Source organism: Centrocercus urophasianus, unplaced genomic scaffold (assembly GCF_019232065.1).
Source record: "Centrocercus urophasianus isolate 14NV4802_14NV808 unplaced genomic scaffold, USGS_Curo_1.0 seq_15, whole genome shotgun sequence".
Classification (NCBI taxonomy): domain Eukaryota; kingdom Metazoa; phylum Chordata; class Aves; order Galliformes; family Phasianidae; genus Centrocercus; species Centrocercus urophasianus.
In genome coordinates this window covers 44,743,926-44,767,587 of record NW_024884697.1, presented here as the reverse complement: position 1 = coordinate 44,767,587, position 23,662 = coordinate 44,743,926, and the positions used below count along the sequence as shown (strand labels likewise).

The following is a 23,662-nucleotide window of genomic DNA, read 5'->3' as shown; positions in this document are numbered from 1 at the left end:
CTTTCACCTCATCTTTTCAGGTGAAAGGGAACAGGATTCTGGCCAGAATGCTGATAAGGTCAGAAATGATCTGCAAGTTCATAGAAAAGGGCTGAGACATTGGAAATACCATGGCCTGCCGTTTGTGTCTTTACTTTCAAGGCATGTTTGAATTCAGAGGGGAGGGCTAACAGGGGCACAAAAGGCTGCTAATGGGAAGTCTAGACAACTGCAGTTCTCTGGAGTAGGAAGTTTCAACCTCTCTCTCTTTAGTTTGATTTAGTGCTGCAGAATCAACTTCCATTTTTACAAGGTGGTGATGAAATAAGGGAAAGATTACCTACACAGCAGGAAGCCAAGCCTCTATACCTTATTCCTTAATTTTCTCATTTATAGCTTCAACCCCAAAGCAAAGCAAAATATCTGTAGAAATTATTTAGTTATCATGATGTATATCCTATCGCAAATTTAAGTGTTATTTACAAATGAATGTTCATTGAAAAACTTTTATAAACTTCACTATAATAATATCTTACAGCCTCTATCTGATTTTTAAAAGGAAACTTAAAATAATTTAACCTCAAGTATGCAGTTTAATTTCATTTTATGTACAAGAAAATCTTATTATCTCTAAAACTTCAGAGCAACACCAATTTTATGACCTTATGTTAATTTTCTACTGGTATATTTCTTGGACTTTTTTTCTGTGCTCTAATATATGGCCATGGTAGGTTCAAGGGCATTAATATTTATTTCTGAATGGTTTTACATTTCCAAGTAGAAAAATGAAGACCAGAGGAAGTCACGAGATTGGGAACAGGAAAATCAGAAAAAGAGTAGTAGTATATTTTTGAAGTACAGATAATGGATTAAAATATGTAGTGGGGAAAAAATGTTGCCACTTTTACTGCTCTGTTTTCATGCTTGAGTAATACTCTGAATGTGCTACAGCAGGAGAAAAAATGCAGGCAGCTGGAGGACTTAAGGACACTGGAGTCTTTAATACATTTCTCTTTTGTCCTTTTTTGCAAAACATTCAGGTATCACAGAAGACAAGTTTTGAAATCCTATTCAACAAGGACTAATTGGAGACCAAGTTATTTTAACACACTTGTTACCTACTGGATTAGAGTCTTTCTGCAGTAATGTCACTTGGCTCTCTTGTAGATCTGATGTTGGGACTCATACTGAGTAGATAATGGGCTGAAGACAGTTGAATGCAGGTATTTCTCTTGGTTGGACTTTCGTCACTGCTGTCTCAGCAGAATATATGATTTATTGCAGGTCTGAACCAAAATTCTCTGCATATGTCATGGTTCTACGGCAACTGCCAGGTAAAAATCTGGTCCAGTTTCTCATGCAGTGTGGATATAAATAGTCTCATGCACTGAAAAAGGTTGTTAAATCTTTCATATTTTGTGGTACTCCCTAGGTGCTTTAACAAGGCACATGACCCATAGGATTTTGTGTTTGCTTCATTAGCTGTAAGGTTCTAGAAAATACATGATACAAAATTAAGCATATGTCTCTTCTCCAAGGTATGAAATGCTAGGATCTTGTGTTGTAGATGCTCAGAAGCACAGGACTTATGTATTCATTCACAGTTGATGACCTTGTCATGAGCTGGAATTATAAATTGTGAGGTTTTGAATACATTTACAAAGATGGAGCTATGACCAAAGATGAGAGGAATTATAAAGTAAAAAAAAGAACATGCAGTCCTCTGAGCAGAGCAGATCTGAACTAGAGCAATGCGAGTTTACTTGAATTGATAATTGCAATAGTCTAACAACATAAATCAGTATGAAATAGGCCAATGGTGGAACAGAACTGGACATAAGGAAAAAAGATTGTTTTGTCTCATGAAATTCTTTAATGTATAGCCAAAACCTACATATTGATAAGAGATTTGATTTTCCAACAGGTTTGCAATTAACTTTATAGAAAAATAACATTTTAAGATTTTAATATAATCAGGTATATATATATATAAGAGCTGTCCTGAAAGTAATATCTCCCATTTTATTATGTTGGCCCATGATGTCAGAGGCAGATGTTGGTGGTAAGGCACTGGGGACTGAACCTTCCCATCTATATTGCATTACTTTTTGTTGCTGTGTGACTGATGGAAGCAGAGAGGCAGTCTTACAGAATGGTGTGTGGCACAGAAGTGCATACGAAGCAAAGGTGTGTAATGGAATTCCTCCATGTGGAAAAAAATGGCACCCACTGACACTCATCAACCCTTGCTGTATGTTTATGGAGACCAACAGTGGATGTGAGCACAGTAACATGGTGCGTGGTGCATTTCAACAGTGGTGACAGCAGATCACCTCCACTGGTGCAGATTTTTACAAGCACAACACACAAGATCTTGTTCACCGCTGGCACAAATGCACAGCTAGTGGTGGTGGCAGTGTTGAAAAATAATGTTTTGTGGCTGAGAATTTGCTCTATCAAATAGTGCTGTTGTGCTCTTTCTATCTGTTGTAGTTTCCATGGAAATAAACAGGAGGCATTACTTTCAGAGTAACCTACTTTCTGTGAATAACAAAAACTTAATTTTCACTAAAACTTTGTATTTCCACATAGTCTCTCAAGAGAGGCCATCAAAAAGCATTTCCACAACTTGAAAATCCTCTCTTAAATATGAAGGAACTGGCTATCAAAGAAAGTCTGCCAGAGCACTAACATAATGATGTCAATTCAAATAGTGATTCAAGTAAAAAATAATGTTTTACTTCAAAACACTTCAAAACAGTTCCTCCTTCCTCACACTGGATATACCATCTAACTAGCAGAAAATAGTGTTTACAGATTAGTCCTTTATTCCAGTAGTTAACCAAATAAAAGGGAAATTTTCAGCAGTAAGTGTTGCTGCTGTGGGACTTTTATAACTCAACATGAGCATCATCCAAAGCCCATAGCAACAGGAAGGAAAAGTAATGATATCTTCCTGAAACCCATCAGCTCATTATGCAATTAGTCTCCTTGGAGATGACATCTGAACCCCTCTCTACTGAAAGTTTTCTATTGCGAGCATGACGTGAGAGTGATAATAAATACAGCTGTTAAAGAAAATGGTCTGCTTTATCAAATGCAAGTTTGTTTCTTTTTAATTGAAAAAAAAAGCTTTCCTACAGGAAACAACGGTCTGTTTATTCTTTGCACATTCTCCAGAACTAACTGGATAGTTCTTAACTAACTCTAGTCATACGAGCAGCTGAATGTTTCTTTTCAAAGGCATTTCTTATTGCTGAAATTTCTACAAGAAAGGATAATAGTATATATTTTATTATGAATGCCCAGATGTTGAGATAACAGCTGAAACTACTGAAATCTGTCCACTAACTCTGAAAAATTAGGAAAGGATTCACTGAAATACTACCACTCTTCTAAATTCATAACATACACACAGTTCTTATTTTAATAAATGGTATTAAACTGAACTACCTTCTCATTATGAACTGAACTAACAGTCGAACAAAGAAGAATTCTTCTGCCTGTTCTAATAACTTTTCTTTTCTTCTTATTTTTTAGGTTATTGTTTTCCTGCTTCAGGACAGTCCTCCCCTCCCCTTAATGTACCAGAACTGCAGGGCTTAGTCATCCCTTCCCCTTCCTCTCCTCCCCCAGTGGCAGAAGTTTTCATTTGTGCTTTCATTCTTTGTAAATGCTGAAGTAACATTTGTGTTCTGCTCATGATTTATCTGTAATCCCCTGAAGTTCAAGGAAAACTTGAACAGTATTCTACAGAATATGTGGGTAATAACGTGCCTCAGAAGAGATTCTCAGGTTCCCAATTTAAAATTCTTGCTTTGCTCTTTGTGAAATTGCTGTTGCGGACAAGGCCCTAAATAACATCTTTATGCTGATCACTGACTCCTGGTCTAGGAAAAGAGGATTCTCTTGGGAGCCCATTAACACGCAATAGTTGCCCAGAAGAGTTAGTACTGAGCAATATGGGCACTTCCTCACTTGTAGGGAGTAAGCATTTGGCATTTGCAGGCCCTTTCAGCTTTAATTTGAAAAACTTGGGATTGAGATTGATCTAAATCTTCAATGTGATAAGGCAAGGAAAATAATTATCAGTTAGCCATGGGAGCAACTGTCAACTTTTTTTCTTACTGTGCATGGATACCAGTAAAAACAAACAGCAGTTTAGAGATTTTTGTTGATTGAGAAATGCTACCAGACTAGAATTATTGATCTTATATTCTTGAATGTTGTTGGCTAGTTTAAGCATTGCTCTTGGGATGTCTAATCCAGACATGAACAAGAGTTATTAAAACATAATGAAATATGTTTTGTTTAATCTATATAGCAAAAAATGAATTATGTTTTAATGATACTATCTACCCTTTGAAAAACAGTAAATTGGTTTAACTATGATGCTTAGAATTTAGTCAAAAAGAGGAATTTGGAGTCACTGGTGTCTGCACTGATGTCGATGGATGGGGATTGGAACTTGTGTTCTGGACTGGTAGGAGTTGGTGACCTTAGGTGTTTTGATCACTGCTTTCCCCCATGGAAAATATGGCTATTTTGCTTTGACAGCTATGGATGAATGTACATTCCTATAGTACAGAAAGAGGATATGACATAAATTCAGAACCTAGCCTCAACAAAAAGCTAATACTCAAAACCAGACTGATTCCAGCCATGCATGACATGCAGATGTGCGCTGTGGGAATGATCATTCATGCGTACCCATACGTACCTCTCACTGTCTGAGGCTTGCCTGGACTCTTAACAATTTCAGTTCTCCAATGAGCTAAGTGATTTCTGGAGTACCTGTGGCTCCCACTGGTTTGCTTTGGGTTACCACATTCAGAGGAACAAACTCACAGAGAGATACTGCACCTCTACTGAAAATGGGACTACGAAAGGCAGATAATAAGAAAAAGCAATTGCTAAATAGGCTGTGGAGAGGAAGTGATAATGCTCTGTACTGTAGGAAATTATCTGGTCTACTTGGTATGTTTTATATTTAGTATGTTTCCTAATGTTTTTACTGCTTCCTTTTATGGGTTGCTTTTGGTTTGTCAGATCATTGGTTACTCCCATTGTATTTGGAAGCATAAATGCCAGATGTTTCCAATTGTATGTAGGCTATCACTGATTAATGCATTCTCTGAAGGATCCAATAATAATACATTACATATAGAAGTTTACAAAATACAGTCATTGTGGCATGCTATTGGATGCATTAGAAATAACTTCTAGTGCTTTAAATTTGTGCTTCACATATCTTGTCAATTTGTGCCAAACTAGAAGCATTGATTTTTTTTCAGCTTGTTTTGAAGCTATTTATGCTCATTGGCATGTGTTATTTCTTCTGCACAGTTCTTCTTTTCCAGAACTTGAACTTTATTTCACAAAACCTTATAGCCCTAAAAGCTAAGTGGAAAAAAATATGAAAATAGAAGCATAATGAGGCAGCAAGTCTACCTATGCTTGCAAAAAGGAAGTTCTTACTTTTCAGCTTTGAGAATTATGAGTAACAGTTTATCTCAGTTTTTAAATACAAAACTGTGCATCAAATGAAGAAAAAGTGATTGAAAAATCTGAAGGTTACACATCTTACACTGAGCAGCAGCTCGTTGTTGGTACAGATATTTGCGCTGAGGAATTACATCTGTTTTTTTACTGTCACTCAAAAGAACGAAGTGAAAACAAGCAAACCATCCATCTCAGCCCCACTGGGAGAAAGGTAGACCAATGTTATTTAACATAGGAGAGAGAAATCATATGATCATAATTTAAATAAGAGAATCCTCCGCTGAAATAATCTAGTTACTTGGCTCCCAGTGGACAAAGACTAGAATAATCAAGGTATTTTCCCCAAATTTCTGTACTGCCATGGAAGTATTTTGAATTGCACAATCTGGTGAAATTATCACAGTAGATTTGATGTGAAATCTATGCATTATTGAAATGAGAAAAATGAATAGAGTTATCTACTCAGATACGAGCATTTGACCTTTAATAATTTATTCTGACATATCCAGGACTTGGTTAAAGGTCACTGGCAAAGTCGAAACACTTGGATTTGTGGAGTTTATGGTGTTATGTGAAATACAAGCCTTCACTCAGTAATGGACCTGGACATGCTTTGATGCACATACTCCATGTACTGTGTGGGCATGAGACCTTGAGGCATAGGACCTGCCATAATGCCTCAGGCTACCTAATACATCCAGAACAATGTTCACTATATTAAGTGTGTTGATTAGAAATGTGCTGTAGCAATTATCAGATTAATTTACAGTAAAAGAAGAACATTTAAAATGAGTTATTATTTTTTGGTAATTATTCAATGTAGCAAACATTTGGTCATTTGACTAGGGCACTTGTTATTGCATTATAGTTTGCTTGAGATTTTGTATAACTTACTGATAGGCAACCTGTCAAGTATCCATATAGAAATTATAAGAAAAAATAAACTTAATATATAAATCCAACATCTAATTGTGAATGTTTAAAGGAAAAGCAATTTGAGAACAATATGATTACTAGCTGTAAAATAGGATTTTGCCATGAAGTTTAGAAAAAGAACTACATTCTTGAACTGCATTTTTTTTCTATTTGGGGGGAAAAAAATCTCTCAAAGTTTCTTTCCGCCTTTCTTATGGTGAGCTGAATTTCCTTTTAAGTGCTAAAATCGCTGAAATCTTTCTAAGTAAATGTATTAGCATCTGACCCTAAATCATTTACTTATTAAAAGATACTGTATAAATACTCTGGAATGAATTGGCCTTCTGACACTCTATTGAAGTAATATATGTCCTGCTTAAACAAGATCTGGCATCAGAGGGAGTTGGTAGGAAAGTATCTGTATAATTGAGAACAGAATTTCACCCTTATAAATTCATCATTCAAACAGAGTTTGAATTTTCTAAATGTCAGCTGTGAATACTGAAGCTATAGTTGTTTTGCTAACACATAATTAACAATAAAGTATCTTCAGATCTTATTTGCCTCGTCACATAGAATCATAAGTAACTTAAGTTGGAAGGGACTCCTGGGGCTCTTTTGGGCCAATCTGCTGCTCAAAGCAGAGCCAATGTAGATAAACTTGCTCAGGGACTTGTCCAATCAAATTTAAACATCTCCAAGAATGGAGATCCAACAACTCTGGGTAACCCTTCCATTATTTCTCTACTCTTGTTACTTTCATTTGCTGTTATCTAGCCAGGATTTCCAGTTTGCAACCTGCGTCTGTTGGCCTCTCATCCTATCACTAACCGCCTTCAAGAAGAGTCAGGCAACATCTGCTCTATATGTTCCCATTAGGTGTTGAAGATCCCTATTTACCTTTGTCTTGCTAGGACAGAGCAAGCACTATTCCTTCAGTTTCTGCTTGTGTGAAGGGTTGTTGTTTGAGCCTAGTTGGAGCTTAAACACTTCTTTACTTAATGGCATGGAGGAGAGGGCACTCTCCTTCTCAGTCCTATTGGTTTATGAGTAAATAGGAAAGATAAACATCTCTTTTTGATCTGATGTTCAGTTTCATGTATCTGATTTTTCCTAAGCATTTAAAAAGCACAGTGTTACTATGCTATCCATGCATTATCACAGAGTAATACAGTCTAATTTGAAATTTGAATTTACTCTGGTAAAGCAGTTTGTGTGTAACACTCCCCTCAGCCATTCTCTCTACAGATGAGCAGTTCTATTGCTTGGTCAGAACTCTGTAGGTATCTGGTGGCAGAGATTGTTCCTGTTCAGGCTTCTTCAGTTTTGGGCTACCAAAGTAGTCAGTTCTTAGAGGTGGTTTGAGTTACTGTAGGATGATCCCACTTCATACATATACATTCATTAGTATATGTATGCTATATACATATAGCATAGCTAACGTATTGGAAGCAATTCTGCTCTGAAGACAACTGCTTTTTTTCTGCTTCAGTCTTTCCTATGACTCGACTGAGTGCTTAATGAAAATACTGCCTTGTGGTTTTACTTCTCCCATTATGTTAATAACTGTCAAGAAAGAAATAAAGTTTTCAGCCAAGATTTGTAAAACAAGCAAAAAAACAAAACTAATTCCCTCACCCCCTCCAAGCTGGGTGGTAGTGCAGTTGGTACACTGGAGGGAAAGGATGCCATCCAGGGGGATCTGGACAGGATAAAGGAGTGGTCCTAGGGGAACCTCATGAAGTTCAACAAAGCCAATTGCTAGGTCATGGCAGTCCTAATATCAAGACAGACTGAGTGACGGATTGATTGAGAGCAGCCCTGCAGAGAAGGACTTGGAGATGCTGATAGATGAAAAACTGGATATGAGCCAGCAGTGTGAGCTTGCAACCCAGAAAACGAAATGTATCTTGGACTGCCTTAAATAAAAAGAAAGAAAGAAAGAAAGAAAGAAAGAAAGAAAGAAAGAAAGAAAGAAAGAAAGAAAGAAAGAAAAAGGAAGAAAGAAAGAAAGAAAAAAAAAAAAGTGACTGGAAGTTTGAGGAATGATTCTCCCTGTGTGTCTTGCTCTTGTGAGAGTCCACCTAGACCAGTGACCCCAGCCCTGGTGTCCCCAGCACAGTAAAGACATCAATTAGAAGATGATTAGAAAACTGGAACATTGTGCTTGTGAAGAAAATTTTGTTGAGTGTGGGTTGTTCAGCCTGGAGAAGAGGAGGCTCCAGGGAATTCTTATTGCAGCCTTTCTATATATAAGAAGTGTTTATAAGAGAGTGGAAGAAAGACTTTTTACCAAGGCGTGTAGTAGCAGAACAAGCAGTAACAGTTTTAAACTGAAAGAAGACAGACTTAGATTGGATATGAGGAAGAATTTTTTCATCATGAGTGTGTTAGGACTGTGTGTGTGGAACAGATTGCCCAGAGAAGTTGTGAATGGAAGTTTTCGAACTTCAGTTGAAGGCACTTTCAGCAACCAGTGAAAGATGTGGCTGTGCATGGCAGGGATTATAGAATAATAGAATATCCCAAGTTGGAAGGGACCCCTAAGGATCATCAAATCCATCATAAGAGTTTATGAAGTCTAGATTGTGACATTTTTGTTAACTACTTCCAGCACTTTAACTTTGTGTTGTGTTTAGTACAGAATGTCCCAAGCATTTTCTTCAAAAAGATAGACATGTGAATACTGATCCCTCTTTCTTTCTGTAGATAGTACAGAAAAAATATTGACTTGCTTGCATTACCTGCAGTCTCTGATAGAAGTATAAAAACTTGTAGTATAAAACTGTCAAAAGTAGCTGCTCCATTTTTGGGTGTCAAACAGTCTGTGCCAAAGTAGCAGCATGGTTCCTCCCTGTTCTGGCTGGAAGTAAGCTGGAGATAGTAATTAAGCATCACTAAGCAGTAAATTGCTGGGTTAGCACTTCCTTTCTCATTTGCTTTTCCCCAACTGTCCACTACTTGTCAAAAATAACTGTCACTTTCAGACTTGTCTGTCAAACCTCATTATTATTATCATCTGAGCTTCCAATTTTATTCTTGTCTTCTTTTTCGTAACACTAAAAACACTCATTTTAGTAATGACATAAATTGTCTGCCTTGCCTTTTGTGCAGCCAGAGTTTACCCTGAGCAAAATGGATCTCTGATGTTGTAAAGAAAATACTTCTGGGGATGGGGAAGGAAAATACGGAAGAGGAAATGGGGAAGAGGACAAAGGAGAAAATACATAAATGAACTGGGGACTTTGAGGAGAACTCCTATGACAGAGTTCAGCATTCTGGATTCAGGAAACCCTCTGTAAATAGTCATTCTGAAATGTGATTTTATTTAAATTTCTACTTTTCCTACCACAGAAATTATTTGCAGAAAATAATTCAATATCAGTATGCACAGCATACTTACCAGTGGTAGTTGTCTGCTTTCTTTCCATCTTTTGCTCCAGGTCTAACATGTCTATTTGCATTGGAAATATCTGGTTTTACTTTGTAGTTTGTCTTCTACCACATTTCTTTTGTAATTTCTTCAGTGGTAATTCTCAGTGGCTCTAGTTTTTAGCTGAATGTTAGCTTTTATCCTTTGTGTCTTAGGTGGTTGTATTTATTGGTGAATCTGACAAAGCTGTGGTTTCACCCAGGTTTATAAATGTTTTAGCTATATCAAATTGAAATTTTTATTAGAGTCTCGGATTGCAGCTGTCTTAATTTGAATCATCTGCATAGAAATGTGCAAAAGTATCAGGTTTTATTATGGGGATAATATTTTCAGGGTAATTTTTTACCAAAAAAAAAAAAGCCAAAAAAACAAAACAAAACAAAACAACAACAACAAAAAAAAACCTGAATGGAGCAAATAAACCTTCAACTTGGGAAACTAAATGCAAAAACTACAAAAGAGTTACACAAATCTTAGGGGCACAGATTTTGGGTATATCTGTGTAATGACTTATACATCAACAGGAAAATCATAGTCACCAAAAGTCTTAAATACAGAAGGAGAAGATCTTGGTTTGCAAAAGAGTACATGGCAGCAAAGATCAGTAAAAAAAAAAAAAAAAAACAAGCAATGTTAATGGTGAGATTTTAGACATATCATGTATAAAACTTATGGAATTAGCTGAAACTTCCTCATTTTGGATTGTTATAAACTAGACCAGACAAACACTAGTAATGCAAGGAATGGCCTTGTATGTAGAGAGAGAGAGTTAATAGGGCATTAATAAATATTTTCTCCAGCTCTAGCTTCTATGAATCAATTTAGTGTTGAAAGTACAAAATGTTAATGTGAAGGACAGAAACTGACAAAAGAGAATATGGTTTGAATGGTCATAGATATTGAAACTGACTACTGAAAAAAAAAAAAAAGGATAAATTAATATGAGATAAAAATTTAAAGCTATTGATGAAAGTTTTTGTGGAGGTTAGGAAAAACATATTACAGGAATATGTCAGCAGAGAAGACCAAGAATCAGAAAATAAACTACCTCACAAAAATCCATTTAGACAACTTAAAGTACTTCCTTGGTCAGTGGCACAGCATTATAGACAGTAAAGAAATTAGGCTTATAAATATAAGCAAGCCCATCTCTAGAGTGTGTTCATGCTCCTCAGAAATAAGTAATGGAACTCTCTGTGAGCGTGTTCAATTCCAGCATGTAGAACTTGTCCCTTAAATGTCTTAATTAACAAGCCAAGACTCCATTTGTGAGACTGATTAATGGACCTCAAATGTCTGCTTTTTGGTCTTCCATGACCATCAACTCTTTAGAGTTCGTACTTTGACATTTACGGCAGAAACTGATTGTATCTTCAGTGTAGAAGCATCTTGGATGCTAGACTTCTTCACTGTTAAAAAACTTCATTTTATCATTAGAAATTCTTAAGAAATTTTAAGATTTTCTAGAAATTATGTTTCTGTGATTCTTGGTTGCATTTATTGTGATTTCTCTTTCAAGCCATCCTCATTTTTTCAAATCCTCTATTTTTTACTACAATTTGTCCTTCATATTTCACAAGAGAGGGCTTTATTGTAATTTTCACTATATTTTCTAATGTTTTTAATAACATCCAGCAAATCTACATTTATCAAGGGAGTTCTCATTTGGCAGTTAAATTATTTTTATCAAAAAGTGGATATTATCAGACTCTTTAGGAAGAAGCATGAGACTGAAATAATGGGACAAAGATCAAAGCCAGGAACTACACAGAGTTTCTTGAGAGGAATCCCTGACTGGAAGAGAGAGGCTGACTGATGGCATTTTTTTCAACAACTAATGAAAATTTCCCGAGAGGTTAAATCCTCTAATAGTTTGAAATATGGAATAAAAAGTCATTTCAGACTAACGCGGGGTTCCCAGAAATACTTTATATTAATTTAGTTTGTCTTTTATATCCTTTAGTTTGTCCAGTTTGTTTCAGTGATTATTCAAAGAATAAGTGTAGTGAGGCCTCACTGCTTCTGATTTTTCCTTAACCATTTCATTTAGAAGTTCTGATCCTTGCATTCTATCAATACTGAAATATAATCTCAAAACCATGTATAAACATGGTAGAATATCTGTGAGTATACATATTCCTTTGCTAAAACACCTCTGGATAAATTTAAATTCCAGTACATTTCCACCAAACTCCTTGATATCTTTAGGAACTTGAGTAAATTTTGACTTGTAATTAAGATCAAGTGTTTCATTCAATTATCTGGAATACACTCATTTCATATTTATTTTAAATTACCACAAATTGATTTTTTGATTTAAAATCGGGGTTGTTTTTTTTTTTTGAAGACTTGAGTGCAGAGCAGGGAATGAAAGATGCAGAAAATTAGAGTGGAAAGTAGGGAAAGGAAGAAAGAAAAGAACACCAAAAAAATTAGTAATGATCAAAGGATTAGTGATGTATCAAATGGAGAAGTATGAGAATTACACAATTTAGGTAATTCATTGAATAAAATGAAGCAAAATTATCCCAAATATGACTCAGTCAGCAAAACTGATTTGTTTTCTGGGAAACTTTAGGGGAAAAAAAAACAAACCCCATGTCACTACTTTTTTCCTTACAACTGCAGCTAATTAGGTATAATGTTTATGTAATGTGGCTGTGGCTTGTTCACTAATTTGTTATTTACTCACAAAGAAGAGCACCATTCATTAAAACACCAGAAGCATTTTGTGCAATGTTATGAGTTTTCCTTATAGGACATCCATCAAAATAAAGAAGACTTTAATTATTAAGGTCTGACAACTCCACAATCAAAATGATAAATTTAAAAGCTGATAAAGTACTCTTCCAGCTGATGGTGACCTGCTATAACCTCTAAAAAAACTTCAACATTTATGTCCCGAATGGTCAAAATATATTTGGTTTTTCTGAAATTTATAGAAGCTCATCGGGAATATAAACATGCCCCTGATATCATATGATATGTTTCTCAACTTCCTGTTTTGCCAGGGCGCAGTGAGGGCTGGCTGCTTTGTAGTGGAGGGGATCCAAAGAGATAAAATATATATTTAAAAAAAAAAAAAATTTCCATTGTGAACAGTGAGCTTTCCTCATGCATGCTGCAGCAGTTTTGTAGATTGTGAGCTTGAACATTCCTAGTACTCTTTGCCCTCATTTACAGTAGAAAAGGTCCTGTAAAAACTGATAATGATACTGAAAAAGGGTACTATCAGGTTGTATTAGCTGTTTTCTAACTACTTTGACACTAGTTGTTTTGGTGATGTTTTTTTATCCGTAGCCCTAGGAAATATGTGTTTGTGACCTCGGATTGAGTCACCATTTCCAGAACCAACCTTGTTCAGATGCCAGCCAAGTGACATTTTCAACAGACAAACACAGAAGTATCAAACAGCTGACTGGACTGTAAGAAGATGATGTTAATCAACACTCATTTAGAGGTGCTGGAGAGTTCATTGCCATTTAGCACACTCAAAAACTTCTTACAGCAGTACATCAGCTATCTTAGTCATCCAGTCATTCCATCAGGATCAGAAACATCAATTTTTTAAGGAGAGTTCTTACTGGAAGTTCCTCCTTGAGGGAAGATTGTCTTGCTTTCTTATCTCAAATTTGGCCTTCACTGGAACCATAGTAGCAATTAGTCAACTGATTGAAGCATTTTTTTTCATTCCTTGGGCCTATCTGAAGAATAAGAACATTATATATTTGTTTGATTTCCTCTGTTTATCCAAGCCTGATAAACCAAGAATTTCCATGAAAAAGAATCATTCTGTTTCCTTTTCTAATTGAATTATTTTCTTCCTGGAAAGGCAGTCTCCTCCTTCAGGAAGACTACCCCCACCCCAGCCTGTACTGATTGCTCTTGGCAACTCTTTGCTCTGATCTTAGATTCATACAATGTAATTAGCCTTTGCAGTTGCTGTCTTTACTTAAGACCTAATTTAAAGCATTCTTTGCCAGTTATGCATTTTTCTTCAAGATAAAATCTTGTCCTGATGCTGTCATCCTTTTCTTCACTTCTTTTTCTTTAATCCAAGACATTAGATAAGTATATAGCCATGAGAACACATGAAATCCACTCATGTACTTATTACTTTTGGGGGGGAAGAGTTTTGCACGTTTGGCAATGGACCTGGCTAAAGAAATAGGTGAAGTCTGCCACTAGACAGAACCGTAGTGCAACTATGAATGAATGCAGAGAAAGGTGAAAAGGGAACTTTTTGTCTTGAAATGTAAAAAATATGGAACAGCAAATTGTTTTTTCAGGGATGGAAGATTGCTGATTTTCCAATCTGCTAAAAAAGGTAAGGAAAAATATACTTTATATTTCTAAAATATCATCAAAAATTAGTTTTTCAACTGTAATTCTAGAAATAAGCTGTAATAGTTAGGTCCAAGCATGTTGGGGACAGAAGCTAGCATAAGTTTTTACCATGTAATACTTGCAAAACTTCATTCCATTAATCACTATTTTAGCTAAAGCTGATCAACAGGAGAGAAAACGCAGAGACGCTGATTTAGTCACTGTTAATTTCACAACTGCAGATATATAAAAAAAAAAAAACAAAAACAAAAAAACAGATAACACAACAGTTTATGATTTATAAAATCATGTTTAAAAAAAGAAAGCTGAATTCATTTCTACATAAATCCCACAAGAGCAAAAACTTCTAAAGAAAAGCTATGAAGAAAAGCAGTAGTTTTGTAGAAAAAGCTTTTTTCACCTTAACTGTCTACCAAAACCAGATTGAGCATCTTTATGGAACTATTAGCATATTTTCCCTGCTATTTTTGTCCAGGAAGTCTGTGTTCCTCCCTGGGCTCAGTTTTAAGGAAAATATTCTCTTTGTGAATAATTTTACAGTTGTGGTAGGTAGCTCCAGTTGCATGACCCACTTGCTTCAATCACCGTATTAAGCTCCAGATTGATAAAGACTAATTTTATTGTGTTCTATGGCTCCACTATTCTTTATTTGATGAACTCTGTTATAGTGGCGTGTATGTGGCAAAAACGCAGGGTATCATGAAGGGAAAAAAAGAAACAAAATCCACTCCAACTTTCAGAGTATTGCCTTCTTTATGTCTCAAAAATTAAGATTTTCTATTTGAGCTCATTGTGGCTATTTAAGACTGGGACATTTGCTTCAGATTGGTTTATTGGAAATAGGTATATTGTTAAAATTGATTTTGTGTTACATTGGCTTTAGTGCTTTGGCCTCTAAAAGATGCCATTTATTTGAGGAGACACAGTGTTCTACATGAGTAAATAGGAGTTGATATAGCCATTATTTAAATGCTACAAGAGGTTATACACATTATAGTTATTTATCAACAACAAAGCTGCCTGTATCAACAGCAAACAGAATCAGCTTGATTCTATGCTTTTTAAAAAAAAAAAAAAACCTTCAAAATGCTGATTATCACAAAGCCACCTTTACTGACACTCTGAAAGCAATTGTTTTGTTATCACCACCTGCCACTGCTGTTACAGATTTGTAGGTGAAAATGAAAATTGGAACCAGTGAATCTTGCCATATTCTAATGGCAAATATCTAAATTATGTACTACTGAAGGGAAAATAAAAATTAAAAAAAAAAAATGGGGGCCATTGACTGCTGTAGGTGAGACTGTATTGGACTGCCAAGGTGGAGGTAGATTTTGGTCTGCTAGAGCAGCTACCTTTCAGATCAAACTTTCCAAAAGAATAGGTTAGTGGAGTTACATTTTTCTCTGCTTATACTTGAAAGTTTGTTACATACTGGTGTGCTTACTAAAGATAGTACCACTCAAAAACTGGCACAAAACAGGCAAATCAAACTAAGTCATGCAGCCAGCTACACTCCTCTCTGACTTCTTTTCTAATTGTATGGAGGATGCTTTAACATCTGGCAGAATTTCCATAACAAAAACCTGAGTTGTCCTGGCTGCATCGCTTACATCTCCTTCCAGGCAGTCAAATCCACTTTGCAAAAAGCCCACCTTCTGATAGATCCCCTTCATCCCACCTCAAACTAGTGGATCGTGAATTACATCACATTTTTATATTCTGACAGATTTTCTGTCTTCGAGGGCTTTTCTTCATTCCTAGTGGCGTGTGCACTGTAGAGTGCCAATGTAATGCTGGAACCATATGCATAAAAGCTATCAGACCTTCAGATATAATTAACAGCTAATTAACAACCCTTCTGGCCCTTGTAGCTAATACTTTGCTGAATTCAAGAAATAATTTGGATAGGTAATTATGAACGCTATTTGAAAATAATGAGTTGAAGCATCTACAAGATTTTACCTTGACAAAAAATGTGATTGCTAAAATTGTTACCGACTAATACATATTTAGGAAGAGCAGGCAGCATTTCATAAGAGAAAATGTATTCCCGTTGTCCACAAAAACTCATTACAAATGAGAAAAAAATTCATAAGATCTCTGAAGAAAATAATAAAAGAGTAACTTACTAGAAATTTTTTTGAATGGATGAAAATATGCAACATCGAATCCAGCCACCAGGGAGGGGACTTGGCAGCACACTAAGCGTGACTGTCTCAATGCATATTACAAGACTGGGGACTAAGTAGTCACTGTCTTGCACAACTCAATTCTATAGCCATTTTTATTCCATTTTTTTACGGGCTTGGAAAAGTTGTTATTTACAAAATCAAATTTATTCTTTGGTAATTCGGCTTTTCAGTTTGCTTTTCATTCACTCATGCCTGTAAGTCACCATTTTCCATTTTTATTATAAAGTTACATGAAAGTGTTTACTGTAACAGTATTTGAAGCAAAACATTTATGAAAATAAATGGTTTGCATACAAAATGCTAAGCATTAAAGCACATAGAGGGTGGTTAAAATACAGTATAAGTGCATACAATACTAAGGTGCAAATCTGCCTCTTGTTTTGGTTGCATTTTAGGAAAAGTCTTAGGTTATCATAGCCAGAGTTGCGGGGATTTGAGCTGACTTCTAGGGGTCACCTGATGCTTTCTCTTACAAAGCCTGGGGTTTAGTTATTTCTGAATCACCCCAAGAAATAAGGCCTCTTGAACAGTTTTTCAGTCTAAGGTTTTGTATAGGAACTCTTATTTGTTCAGACATTATACAGTCTTTCCTAATGTTTAACCTAAATTTTCCCTTCTACATGTTAAATGAGTCCTCAGTTGTCTTTGATTAATCCAAAAAAATGGCCTACTTTATGACATGTCTTTAATTATTTGTAGACAGTTCCTGTTATGTCATTTTCCTCCAGATGGAACTTGCTTAACTCTATAATTCCATATAGATCTTGTTTCCCAAACATCTCCGTTTAGTTACTGTTGATCCAGATTCCTTGGCAAGTGTGCATCTCTTTTAAATACCATGTCCCTAGACAATGCTCTGTTCTTTAATCACTGCTGAGTACTGCATAGCCATCTTGCTCAGTACCTGGGTTGTGTTTTTCCAGGGAGTATGAAAAATAACATCTGAGCCTGAAAAGAACCCAACAAACAAGGAGAAGGGAAAGGACGAATTGAGGGCAAAACAATGGTGTTAAGAAAGGAAGTAACTGAGAGACTCGTGAAATTCTCTGCCCTGCTTTACCAGTGGCAGTCAAGCATCACCACACACAAGAACGAGACGATGAACTGATTAGCCCAGAGAATGTACACTGTCTTACTGTTGTTCCTATGGTCAGCTTATACAGTCCCTTTAACCAAAAATTCTTATTAATGCCAGTATCTTAATAAAGCAAAATAACACACATGTCTCTTTTGTAGCAGTGTGAACAATTAACACAGGATCTATATTTATTTGATTGTGTGAAGATCATTAAAAGTCATAATACCTTTGCTTTGTCTTTAGTATCTAGCATTCCTTTTTGGCCCTAACAGGAATTTTATGAATCACTACAGTGGTTTGGGATTTTGACAATGTATCTTTGTCGTTCATTACTGAAATAACATATATACAGGGAAAACAATAGAATAGAGCAATGTTTCTGATTCCCTACCTTCTTTTTCTACATGAGAACAGTCAACTCACAAAGCAACGCTTCCTTTCTTCACTTCAACACCATAAAATTGCCTTCCTTCTCCCAGCAAAACATGCACTCTAACATTCATGTATGTTCACTTCATGGTCCCCCGTTTGATTGTCTGATGATTAGGACACAAAGATTCTGCTCTACAGTTCTGAGGTACTATTCCACTTTGTTGGGATTAACCACAGATTTTCACTGTTTCATTTCTTTACTTACTGATCACTTGTTAGAACACATCTGCCCATTCATCTTTTTTGTGCTTTTCTATTCAGTCAAAAGCAGGATAACCCTCATGGTCACTAGAATAAAGTGGAGATCTGTAAGTTCCTTAAATTTCTGTTTTAAGGATTTCAGGAATCATTAACCTACTTGAAACCAGATTATACTTGTATGTGTGCTCCTTCAGAAACATTAAAGAGGATCCAAACTAGATTGTATATAGTGTTTTAGAAATTGTTTTTAGATCAATCTGGACTGTAGTCTCCTCACATCTGTGATCTTTTTAGTGAAATAAACAAAACGGAAAAGTCCTGAACCTGTACTTATCTCAAAAACTCCCTTGTGTTGTCTTCTGCTTGCATGTTTATAACTACTACCACCCTGAGAAATTTCCCAGCTCATTTCTTGACACCTTATTTCAAGGCAGGTTAAGGTGGTTTGTGGTTTTTCCTTCCTTTGGCACTGAGGTGCTAAGTAGGTCTCAGTCCATGAGAACCAGACGTGTGAACCAGGCATCTCAGTTTGCACATTTGGGTTTCCTGTAGATCTTTAATTTACTTTATGTATGTTTTGTTTTGCTTTTTTTTTTTTTTAATATTTGTCAGGCAAATTTTTTCCCAAATCCCATAAGCAGCACGAGCTCCTGCAGAGACCCCAACAGTTTCAGAAGGTAGCCCCAGTTATCTCTTTGAGAAGGAATCCCACAATAGCTGCACATTCACACTTCATTTGATTCGCTATTTCCAAAGAGAATACGTAGCCCAAATTTATCAGCTTTTTTGGGCTTTGATTCTGTAAAAGTTTAAGAGTGAAAATAAAAATGAAGGTTTATTCTGAAAGATAGGCACTTGAGCTACTGATTATGAGACTGGATGTGAAAGAAATGGACGAAGACAGTTCTCATGTTAGTGACGCTACATTTCATTCTCACATTTTCCCCTCTAGTATATTTAAGCTATCAGAAGGGTTTGTCCTATACAGCAACATCCCATCCTCTGAGTGCTGACCCAGAGCTGAAAATAAGGCCAGTTTGCAGGACTGGCAGTAAGTTCCCCAAGAGACTTTGCTGCTTAAAACAGCATTCTGTGAGTTGTCTCTGTGCTTAAAAGATGACAACTTCCTTTCTGTTCCCTGCTTCTAACTCAAGCCAATACAACTTTTCCATCTCTTTTCAGTTAGTGTCATAACTTTTGTCATGACTTATTAAGGCACTATTAGAGGTGTTACATTCTCTGCTAACTTATGTACCATACCATAAGAATTCTGTACACAAACCTTGTGCACACTGTTTGTGTGCTTACCTTTCTGTACGGACCATACCTGCACATAATTCCAGTAAAGGACTTTTGCAATTCTTGTTTGCAGCAATCCCTGTCCCCTGCTTCCTTTCTCATCTATGTACTCATCTTTAGCAATTATACTATTATAGTATACAATTATTCTACGTAATTTCTCATGAGGTTTTTTTTGTGCTTTTTTGTTGTTGTTGTTTGTTTTTAAAGTCTACTGGCTTCACAATATTATTTTCTTGTTCAGTAAACCCACCCAAACAATTATTTTACTTCAATATCTGAATATTGTTGTGCCAATGCGTACTTACAACAACCTACGGTATGGAGTCAATGAATCATTCAGGTTGGAAAAGACCACTAAAATCATCCAGTCTAATCCATACAGTTCTTGCACACCTCCAGGGATGATGACTCCACCTGGGCAGCCTGTCTCAATACCTCACCACTCTTTCAAAGACTTTTTTCCTAATATCCAACCTGAACCTCCCTGGTACAATTTAAGGCCACTAACTCTCATCCTATAAATTCAGTCTGTTCGGTCTCTATTCAGGGAATTCAGAATCAATTAATGTGAATCTGAGAAAGGAATGTAAAAACAGTCATCTTCAATATTTTACAATCATTTTATCTTGCTTTTTATTGAAGATCACTTCCCTGCTTGCAAACAAGAATTAATTTTATCTTGCTCTGATGGTGTAGATCCTTTGATAGAGTATCAACCAGTAAGGGTATAGATATCAGCAAAGCAGTTCAAATTAGCAAATACTTATCTCTAACAAACAGTCAAGTTATTATAAGGCAGAACTTTTCAGCACTGTTGGAAAAAAAAAAAAAAAACCACAAACTTTTGGAGCAATTATTTGAAAAAAGAGGGTATAATTAGTTTTTACTAAAAGGAAGCAACTTCAACTTATTTTCATAGAATAAACTTTATTTCTAGATGATTTTTGGTGTCTAAAAAACCAAAAAATAACAAATTATTTTAAGTAGCAAATGAATTTCCTCGTGTCGTTTGGCTAAACATCATTTTCTCAGAAAATAGATGTAATTTTCTTTGTCAGTAGGAAAAGTAACCATTAGAGGCCATTTTGTTGAAAATCTAAGTCTGTTTCGATTTCTTAACTGAAGAGGAGAGTGGCGAAACTGATGCTTGAGCCAGGGAAATCTGGGATTTGATCAACTCTATAGATGTGATAACTGGATTCTTTATTTAAAATGGTCCTTTTTTCACTCTTATGATGATTCTTGTCCAGAAATAATCTAATATGATCTGATGACTCTAGCCGTCCAACTTGCAGTGAAACATAACGGCACTCAAGAAAATCTGAAGCAATATACAAAGAGAACCAACAGTTTGACAGGACTGTCCCATTGCTGCAAAAGCTGCCTAACTCCCTGAAGGAAGAATCATGGCCACCATGGCTCCTCACCAGAGCCAGGCATCTCAGGCACAGGGCCAGGCCTCAGGGCTGTCAGACGGAGGCAAATCCAGGCAAGGTGAGGAGAAAGAATCATAGAATCATGATTGAATGGCCTGGGCTGAAAAGGACCACAATGACCATCTAGTTTCAACCCTCTGCTATGCGCAAGGTCGCCAACCACCAGACCAGGCTGCCCAGAGCCACATCCTGCCTGGCCTTGAATGCCTCCAGGGATGGGGCATCCACAGCCTCCTTGGACAACCTGTTCCAGTGCATCACCACCCTCTGTGTGAAAAGTTTCCTCCTAATATCTAACCTAAACCTCCCCTGTCTCAGTTTAAATCAATTCCCCCTTGTCCTATCACTATTCACCCTCGTAAACAGCCATTTCCCCTCCTGTTTGTACTCTCCCTTCAAGTACTGGAAGGCTGCAATGAGGTCTCCCTGGAGCCTTCTCTTCTCCAAGCTAAACAAGTCCAGTTCCCTCAACCTTTCTTCAAAGGAGAGGTGCTCCAGCCCTCTGATCATCTTAGTGGCCCTCCTCTGGACCTGCTCCAGTGGGAGAGAGTCCGTGCTGAAATCACTCCGATCTCTCTTAGCACAGTCCAACAGGCTGCACTCATGTCTGCCTCCTCACCAAGCTTCTGCATTCCTAAAAATGCCTTTTTTATCTCACCGTCTTGCTAGAAGCCTTCATTCTCTCCTAGGATTTGCTTGTTTTTACACACTTGCTTTCTTCACACAGAGCTGCTGCACTCTGCAATATGTTCCGATCAATGGAAGTAATGAAGTTTATGGCAGGTACAGGAAATGGCTGGTGCTTCCACCGTGCTCCATTGCCACCATATTGGGCTCATGCTGACAACCTCAGTGTGTTCCTCTTCTGGCTTAGATTCCATTGAAGTACTGCTCCTAACTCAGAATGCTGACAATGGATCACATCCCATCTATAAGACAGACCAGTTTTCAATTTGCAGATGCGGATCACACAACCCAGGGCAGAGCTGGGACCATACAGGGAGCTTTCTTATCTGGAGACACGGATCCAAGAGATCAGAAGAATTAGAGCAAATTAAAAAATAAGGTATTTTAAGGAAACACTGCCAAAGTGTGTTTTTAAAAGGCCTTCATTGCAGAACAAAAATGTTGCAACTTAGATTTAATGCTTCATCGTGCATAAAAAGATAAAATGTTGTGAAATGGTCATTTTCATATTTACAGCCTAAACCTTTGGAATTCTACTCAAGAAGCATTTCAAAATGTTTACTTTCGATTTTCTTTTTTCTCCCGAGTGAACTAAACTTTTGTATTCTGTTCTGCTGAGTTCTGTTCAGTCTTCCTGTATGGATTACATCAAACCCAAATAAACATGAGTCTGCATTTATGAGGTTGTAGAGAGCAATGAGAGCTGTGAGAAAAAGCAGAAGGTATCCAGACCAAATCAAAATAACTTTCCAAATCACATCTTAGGATGTACTCTTGAGTTAATGTTGGAGGTTTCCCACCGTTGATTTGCCAGGGTTAGTTAACCACAATCGCTTATGATACAGAAGCTTGCATTGCTACAAGCACGCCTTCCAACTCTCAAATAGTCAGCAGTTGTTGCTCTCTGTGCTGCATGGAGCCCCTTTGCTCCCAGGCACAGTGCTGTGCCCGGTGACAGCTCTGTGCGGCTGCAGTGAGCTTTGCCCAGAGGCAGGCTGTGCTGCACAGCCAATGCTGCCCATAACAGGGAGCCACTTATGAGGGCCATCAAACTTTTCCAGGGGTTTGTTATTGACAAGTTCAGCTTATTGGTGGTTTAAGAAGGCTCTGAAGAAGGCTCACTCTAAAGAGCCTTGGATAGGGTTAAGCTGATGCACAGTTACCTGTGTTGAGGTTATGTATGAATACACACAGCTGGGCATGCAAAGTGGGTGGATGGTATTTCTCAGTTCAGTTTGTGCGATGGCTCTGAGCAATTTGGACCACAGACTGGCAGTTCACGTGTGCGTGAAGTTTGCATTGGCAATGACCCAAGGCAGCAGTGCCTGTCTGTGTTCATCCCCTTGCGCTGAATCCCAGCATGGCAACTTGTGCGTGGCTGTGCCCAGTGACCTTCTTCATTATTATTATTATTATTATTATTATTATCATTATCATTATCATTATTTTTGTCTTTTTAATTGAGCTCATTATTTCTTGGACAGCAGAAAAATCAGTACTGCTCTGGGCTTGGTGGCTCCAAGGCGGCTGGGTCACCCCTCCCGCTGGCAGCTCCCATGACCCAATAGCAGGAACCAACCCATACCCACCAACCGCTTCACCTGCGGAGCTCGGTAACATTTTGGGAGCTGGCAGAACACTCCTTGTGTCTGACCCTGCACAGCCACCTGGTGCATGGCTTCCCCGGGGTACGGCGAGTGCTGGGACCACCGCGGGGGCCGGGAAGTGCAGCTCCGGTCCCCGACGTGCGGCTAAGTTAAAGGAGCGGAGGACGTTCTCGCTAGTGGCGTCGCTTTTATGGGGCAGCGCGGCGACTCTTAATGCGATGCGCGGGCTGAAGTAAACAGTACTGCAGGATGCTTATTTGCTCCTATTAGCAGTTGAACCGGCGCTCCGCTAAGATTTATTTAGACACCGGTGGTCAAATAAATAAATAAATAAATACATTTTAAGTGTGCTTTTGCCGGAGAGAAGCCGGAAAGCCGGGCACGGAGTTAAGCCGCTGGTTCCGCTGGTCACCGAGACCCGCACGCCGGTCCGGCCAGGCCAGGGAGAGGGGGGACCCACCGGCGCTCTGCGGGGAGCGCGGCGCTCCCGGCCCGCCCGCGCGGGTGGGCGCGGAGGAGCCGCAGGGCCCGCATCCGTCCATATCCAT

The 23,662-nt window shown here is 37.5% G+C and overlaps 1 protein-coding gene across 15 annotated transcripts in view; it reads left to right on the top strand.

Moving 5' to 3' along the window:
• ANKS1B (ankyrin repeat and sterile alpha motif domain containing 1B) overlaps positions 1-23,662 on the top strand; it is a 193,859-nt gene that overhangs the window by 78,555 nt on the left and 91,642 nt on the right. The window lies entirely within an intron of this gene.